The following is a 7,117-nucleotide window of genomic DNA, read 5'->3' as shown; positions in this document are numbered from 1 at the left end:
TAAAACCAGATATAGTATAAAGTATGTAGAAATATTATGTATGTGGTAATATATATCAACTCAGGCAACAACAAAAAAACGCCCATTTTTCAGTACCCTGTCTTTCAAAGATTATTTGGATTTTAAACAAATTATTTCACAGATCTTCATTGTAAAGGGTTTAAAAACTGTTTCCCATGCTTGTTCAATGAACCATAAACATTAATGAACATGCACCTGTGGAACGCGGTCGCTAAGACACTAACAGCTTACAGACGGTAGCAATTAAAGGTCACAGTTATGAAAAACTTGGGACACTAAAGAGCCTTTCTACTGACTCTGAAAAACACCAAAAGAAAGATGCCCAGGGTCCCTGCCTCATCTGTGTGAACATGCCTTAGGCATGCTGCAAGGAGGCATGAAGACTGCAGATGTGGCCAGGGCAATAAATTGCAATGTCCGTACTGTCAGACGTCTAAAGACAGCACTACAGGGAGACAGGACGGACAGCTGATCGTCCTCGCAGTGGCAGACCAGGTGTAAACAACACCTGCACAGGATCGGTACATCCGAACATCAACCTGTGGGACAGGTACAGAATGGCAAAACACTGCCCGAGTTACACCAGGAACGTACAATCCTCCATCAGTACTCAGACTGTCCGCAATAGGCGAGAGAGGCTGGACTGAGGGCTTGTAGGCCTGTTGTAAGGCAGGTGCTCACCAAACATCACCAGACATCAGGGCACAAACCCACCGTCGGCTGGACCAGACAGGACTGGCAAAAAGGTGCTCTTCACTGAGAGTTGCGGTTTTGTCTCACCAGGGGTGATGGTGGATCGTGTTTATCGTCGAAGGAATGAGTGTTACACACCGAGGCCTGTGCTCTGGAGCGGGATCGAGGTGGAGGGTCCGTCATGGTCTGGGGCGGTGTGTCACAACATCATCGGACTGAGCTTGTTGTCATTGCAGGCAATCTCAACGCTGTGCGTTACAGGGAAGACATCCTCCTCCCTTATATGATACACCTTCCTGCAGACTCATTCTGACATTCCCTCCAGCATGACAATACCACCAGCATACTGCTCGTTCTGTTTGTGATTTCCTGCAAGACAGGAATGTCAGTGTTCTGCCATGGCCAGAGAAGAGCCCGGATCTCATTCCCATTGAGCACGTCTGGGACCTGTTGGATCGGAGGGTTGAGGGCTAGGGCCATTCCCTCCAGAAATGTCCGGGAAGGTCAGTCAATCTGGAAAATTTCAAAGAACTTTGAAAGTTTCTTCAAGTGCAGTCGCAAAAACCATCAAGCGTATGATGAAACTGGCTCTCATGAGGACCGCCACAGGACAGGAAGACCCAGAGTTACCTGCTGCAGAGGATAAGTTCATTAGAGTCACCAACCTCACAAATTCCAGCCAAATAATTGCTTCACAGGAAGCAGGAGACTGCGTAAATCAGGCCGTCATGGTCGAATTGCTGCAAAGAAATTACTACTAAAGTCCTTTGGTTTTGAGTCCAAATGTGAGATTTTTGGTTCCAACCGCTGTGTCTTTGTGGTTGAGAGAATGCGAAGGTGTGCTACTTTGAAGAATCTCAAAATAAAAAATATATTTTGATTTGTGTAATACTGTTTTGGTTACTACATGATTCCAATATTTTATTTCATAGTTTTGATGTCTTTCTTATTCTACAATGTAGAAAATAGTAAAAACGTTTGACTGGTGCTGTACATGAAACCAGTGATCACTCATCACTGAGGGTTACTTTGATAACCATTAATCACCTATGTGATTGTAAACAACACCTGATAGAAATGTGTTACACCTCATCTCACCACTGCTTGTTTTGGTATTGTAAAAGCTATATTTGTTCTCAACGCTTTACCTCGCATTTATAATGACAACTTGTACTGGCTAAATGAATATTAAAAGTGTTGTAGGTGCAGTATCTGAAGAGGTTCAAGGGTGCTGAAGATAACGGTTCATCAGATATATCAAAACAACACTGGGTTAGAAACGTTCCACAGTCTCGTCACGGTTTGTTCTTATTGTGTTCTAGGTATCTGAAGAGGTTCAAGTGATGAAGATAAAGGTTCTGCGTAGCTGGTGTCGTCAGATCCTAAAGGGGCTCCACTTCCTCCACACCCGGGCCCCTCCCATCATTCACAGGGACCTGAAGTGTGACAACATCTTCATCACCGCCCCACTGGCTCCGTCAAGATAGGAGACCTGGGATTGGCTACGCTCAAACGGGCCTCCTTCGCCAAGAGTGTCATAGGTACGACCCCATAGGCTGATTTACTGACCTTTTAACCTTTTTGACCCTTGACCTTTCACCTTCCACCCCAACACCTGTGTCAAAGCCAGATCCATTCCCTCGTCCCTTCCGACTCCCCACAGATGGTTGAATTTAAAATATATTAGGATTTAAATTGACACCTTCTGGAATGGAATGTGAGGGTTTTGGGTGGACGGGATAAGACGGGGTTGGAAGGACTGGATAAAAGTAAAATATATTTTAAATTCATTCCTGACTTCTTTTTTAAAAGTGTTTAAAGATTCCAAGCCCCGTTTGTCGTGAGCCGACCACAGGTTTTCAGCGCCTGGCTCTCCCTGACCGCAGTACTCCGTGGGCCTCCAGTTTCCTCCAGGGCTGGTGTGTTTGACTGGTCTCGGGGTGAAACTAGGGAACCACCCCGGCTCTGTGTGCCAGCCAGTTCCCTGTTTTAACAAGGGGAAAACACCTTTTGGTCTCTGTTCCCCCATCTGAAAACGATCAGTTACGCCAGAAAAAGCTAATTGAAATTCATATTAAGCAGGTGAAAGCACTCTAACTTTCCATAAACTGTGGTGTGTTGGAGCTTGTAAATTGCCTAATGACAGCAGGTCTTTAGCCACATCGTGAAATCCCACAAATGTTGACCATAAATGTGGAGTTTTCCCCTCTTGTGGGTAAAAACCATATTTTTCCTTTGGGTTTGGGTGGAGACCTGTGGTTTGTTTACTTTAAGCCTGATTTAAAGTCTAAGATGCACATGCTGACAATGATAATGAATGTGCCTGAAATGGCCCCCTATTCACTATATAGTGCACTACTTTGAACAGGCCCGTAGGGCTCCATAGGAGCGCTATATAGGGAATAGGGGACCATTTCAGATGCAGGCAGTGTGATATATCTCTCTCTGCAGGTTTTCCTCGTGGGTTTTGTGTTCTCCCCGCAGCGTTTTAAGATCACCTGATACGGCCATCTCTATCTGCTCAGCTTTTTCCCTTAATCAACCTGTTTTCTTTTTTGTCTGTCTATGCTCTTGAGTATTTAAAACATGTAGGCTCTCCCTCATTCTGTCTGCAGTACTGGATAATAGTATCATATGTACTGCAGTCACAGTAAGTGGTTCTGGTAAGTGAAAATAAACATTAAATAAACATTTCCCAAATTGTAAATAATAGTTTTTCTGTGTAAGACCTTTGCTTCATACCAGTGTGACCAGGTGCACGGAACAGGGCTGTTCAGTCACTAGCTATGGGATAGGCTTATCTCAGGGCCTAACCAACCTACTCTAACCTTTGCTTCCAACAGGTCAACTAACAGGTAAGTGACACTAAGACATGTATGGTGTTTCTCTGTGAAAGYGGAGGTTTTGACACAAGTTAGTTCCATAGCTACGTTGATAACCGCACCAGTAGGACAAATGTAGTAATAAKGGCCCTCGATTGGCTATTTCAGACTCGCCTGTTTACAAAGCTATCCAATCAGGTGTTTGTGTCTGAATTGGGAGGGGATTGAACTTACATTTACCTGTCTGTCTGGCTAACAACCTGTCGTCCTCTCAACCCCTCTCCTGTTTGAGTCTTCTCTAACCAGACTGCTCCCAATTGCTTGATTACAAAGTATCAGCACAAGGGCCAATCAGCATGTTCTGTGCACCTGTCCCCCCCTTCTCTCTCTTYGCCCCAATAAAAGGCCTTACAGAGAAAAACTTGTGCTTGTTTCAATTCTGACTAAACTGAAGCCAGCTTCCCCCTTCTCTTTTTATTTATTTATTTATTTTCTTTATTTATTTTGCTCCCACCATTCCCCCTCTCCGCTCTCTCTTCTGTTTCTCTCCTCGCAGGTGCTACGTCGGCGGCCTGTCCCGTGGCTTCGTCCTTTCCTCCTCCTCTCCCCTCTGGCCCTCCTGGGTGAGTTGGGCCGGAGGAGACACAGCAGTGTGAGGCACAGAGAGTTCTGAACCCGTTCCGTTTTGATCCGTTTCAAGGTACCCCAGAGTTCATGGCCCCTGAGATGTATGAGGAGAAGTARGACGAGTCAGTGGATGTGTATGCCTTTGGGATGTGCATGCTGGAGATGGCCACCTCAGAGTACCCCTACTCCGAGTGCCAGAACGCTGCACAGATCTACCGCCGAGTTACCAGCGTAAGTGTCCTCCATCTTAAAACGCCTTGGTCCAGCCCCTCTCCCCTCCATCCTCTCCCCTTCTGGATGTCACTGCCAATTACACGTTTTCTGTCTTCGTCTACCTGCCGTTCCTCTCTTCCTCTTTTCCACCCTCTCTAGTTTTCTCTTCTGCCTCTCTCTCGCTGTCTCTCTGTCTCTGTCTCTCTCTCTCACTCTGTCTCTCTCTCTCTCTCTGTCTCATTCCTCTGGGTTGCAGTCAGTCTCACATACACTAGGCCTGTATGTGTCTGTGTGGTTTGTTCTTTATGGTCTCAGTCGATCATAAAGCTCATGTTTGATCACTAGGGAGGAGGACTCCACGTCCTCATCCAGCCTCCTCTCCCCTGGGGCAGAGAGTTTAACTCCACAACACACACACACACACCACACACACACACACACACACACACCATACCCTCCTTGCTTTGTGCTGCCAGGTATTCCCATTCCCCTATAGTCACCGCAGCCTACCCCAGCAAGCAGCATATCATTTACGATGTTGAGAAACACATTCGCCTCCGCAGTTTCACAATGACTTTCACTATTTAGATGTCTGCATAGGCTGTTGAACTAGGACTCTGACACTGGGAGGAGGACTACTTTGATATGGTCAGGTTTTTAAAGGGTTCAACTGTTAACTCTGAATGTGACGAGTAATGATGTTGTAGATCTGACTTTTACAGTTGCTAGTCTGGTTGCCAGGGAACGAGCGCTTCACTCCACTACAGAATCCAGGCCTGTATTCACATACAGCACATGACATTGTATTTGTTGTAATTGAGATGTTTACAATAGGTCCCTAATGTGCGGTCTAGCCAGTTTGCTGATTTGGTAAACAAATAGATCGGAGACCTAGCTGACCCTATTGTATTACTATGACCAAGCGCTGAGAATGAGGAAGGCCTTCCTGAGTGCAGAGAGGACATTTGAGTCTTGTTATTCCTCATCATCAGTGGCTGTGTGACGAGGCATGGCCTTCCTGTCTAACCTGTTCCAGATCTGTTGGTGCTGACTCGCCAACTGACTGCACAAACAGATCTGGGACCAGGCTAGTCCTGTGCTTACTGCCTCCTCTGTATAATCGCCCGAGGTCCCCTCCGCCTCTGCCACCCCACATCTCTTTATCTCATCTGTTAATTAACTGATGACCTTTCGTTTTCTATTTTCTCTTTCCTCAAATTGGATTGTTTCCTCTCCGGCCTGGTCAAATAGAGGCAGTCATGAGCTCTGTCTGGTTCAGATGGAGCCGTGGCCACAAGCACATGATGCTACTGCTCTAGATGGAAAAAGAGGAAGGCTTTCAGACTGTCCCAAACTGCACCCTATATACAGTAGTGCACTACTTTTGACCAGGGCCCATGGCACCCTAGGGGACAACCCAGAGGCTCAGTGAGGGATTCTGTGAAGGTCACCAGTAGGGGAGACGGTGGGTCTACTGTGCTGTGGTGTGTTCTTGTTTTGAGAGAAGTAGAGGTCAAACCTGTCTGCATTCCATGCTTCCTCAGCTGCTTCTGTAGATCACAGACGGTTCTGTGGTTCATCGCAGACAGCCTTTTCTGAGCTCAAGTGTGGGAATTCCTCAGTCAACAGTAAAGCCAGAATAGGTAGGCTAACCCAACACTGGTGAAATCATTCTGCAGGAAGAGCAATCCTGAAATACTCCAAATACCATAGAGGTTTTGTTTTACGTTCTGTTCCGAATCACTTTTCTTCAAGGCTGGCTGAGAATGTTAATGTAAGTTATTTCCTGTCACTGAGGTTTTTACATGAAACCTAAAACTCAGTCTCCAGTTGTCCTCAGTGTCAGCAAGGCTCTTCTCTCTGTCATGTCTTCAACACACAGAACAGTTAAATGAGTTCGGCCCAACCTCCCCACTGTCATGTCTTCAACACACAGACATGCCCCATCTCCGCTGTCATGCACAACACGACAGCCCGATCTCCAGTCATGTCTTCAACACACAGACAGGCCCCATCTCCCACTGTCATGTCTTCAACACACAGAACAGTGGCCACCTCCCGCACTGTCATGTCTCAACACACAGACATGCCCACTCCCACCTGTCATGTCTTCAACACACATCATGACAGGGCCGCCACTCTCCCACTGTTCATGTCTTCAACACAACAGACATCCAGTGTCTCACCATCTTCCCACCCTCGTCATGTCTTCAACACACAGACAGGCCCACTCTCCCACTGTCATGTCTTCAACACAGTACAGGCCCCATCTCCACTGTCATGTCTTTCAACACACAGACAGCCCCATCTCCCACTGTCATGTCTTCAAACACACAGACAGGCCCCACTCACCACTGTCATGTCTTTCAACACACAGACAGCCCCATCTCCCACTGTTATGTCTTCACACACACAGACAGGCCCCATCTCCCACTGTCATGTCTTCAACACACAGACAGGCCCATCTCCCACTGTATGTCTTCAACACACAGACAGGCCCCATCTCCCACTGTCATGTCTTCAACACACAGGACAGCGCCCATACGGCCTCCCACTGTCAATGTCCTGTCAACACACAGACGCCCCATCTCCCACTGTCATGTCTTCAACACACAGGACAGGCCCCATCTCCCACTGTTTCATGTCTTCAACACACAGACAGGCCCCATCTCCCACTGTCATGTCTTCAACACACAGACCTGCCCCATCTCCCCACTGTCATGTTTCAACACGCAGAACAA

The 7,117-nt window shown here is 46.9% G+C and overlaps 1 pseudogene; it reads left to right on the top strand.

Annotated features, from left to right (window-relative positions):
* Positions 1 to 382: 382 nt before the first annotated feature.
* The window catches only part of LOC112079411 (serine/threonine-protein kinase WNK1-like), a 26,759-nt pseudogene continuing 20,024 nt past the window's right edge, over positions 383 to 7,117 (top strand).

Source organism: Salvelinus sp. IW2-2015, unplaced genomic scaffold (genome assembly GCF_002910315.2).
Source record: "Salvelinus sp. IW2-2015 unplaced genomic scaffold, ASM291031v2 Un_scaffold7894, whole genome shotgun sequence".
Lineage (NCBI taxonomy): Eukaryota > Metazoa > Chordata > Actinopteri > Salmoniformes > Salmonidae > Salvelinus > Salvelinus sp. IW2-2015.
The sequence above is the reverse complement of the archived record's forward strand: the minus strand, read 5'-3'. Positions and strand labels throughout refer to the sequence as shown.